Genomic DNA, 569 nt, shown 5'->3' with positions numbered 1-569 from the left:
AAGGCCGTGGACTTCTACCAGATGGTTTTTCTGTACCTCTTGTATTGCGTTGATTGGTGTTTCTATACTGAACCAAACTTTGATTTTTGGGTAACCCTCATTCGGTCTGGTACATAGCTTTGTTACTATTGCTATGATGAAACACCTTGACCAAAAGCAACTTGGAGAGGAAAGGGTTTATTTCTTATTTATTCAAATTAGAGTTTCTTCCTTGATTGTTTTTCCACGTGTGATACTGGGGATTGAACCCAGGGCCTTATCCACAGTGGGCAAGCACTGTCTTACCATCTCAGCTTTTCCTCAATTGATTTTAACTTCTTTTTTTTTTTTTTTTGATTTTAACTTCTAAGTAGAGGGGCAAATGATGGTTTCTTTAAACTTTGCTGTCTTTGACTAAGGAGGGCTATCTGATGTGGCATTCATTTAGTTAAGACTGTTTTTGTGCTCTAGCATGTTCTTGAAAAGAATATATATATATATATATATATATATATATATATATATATATACACACACACATGTGTGTGTGTGTGTTTGCTTGTGTGTTTGTGTGTGCATGTGTGTGCGTG

This window comes from Grammomys surdaster, unplaced genomic scaffold (assembly GCF_004785775.1).
Source record: "Grammomys surdaster isolate TR1022 unplaced genomic scaffold, NIH_TR_1.0 125889, whole genome shotgun sequence".
NCBI classification, from domain to species: domain Eukaryota; kingdom Metazoa; phylum Chordata; class Mammalia; order Rodentia; family Muridae; genus Grammomys; species Grammomys surdaster.
Note: the sequence above shows the minus strand (reverse complement) of the source record.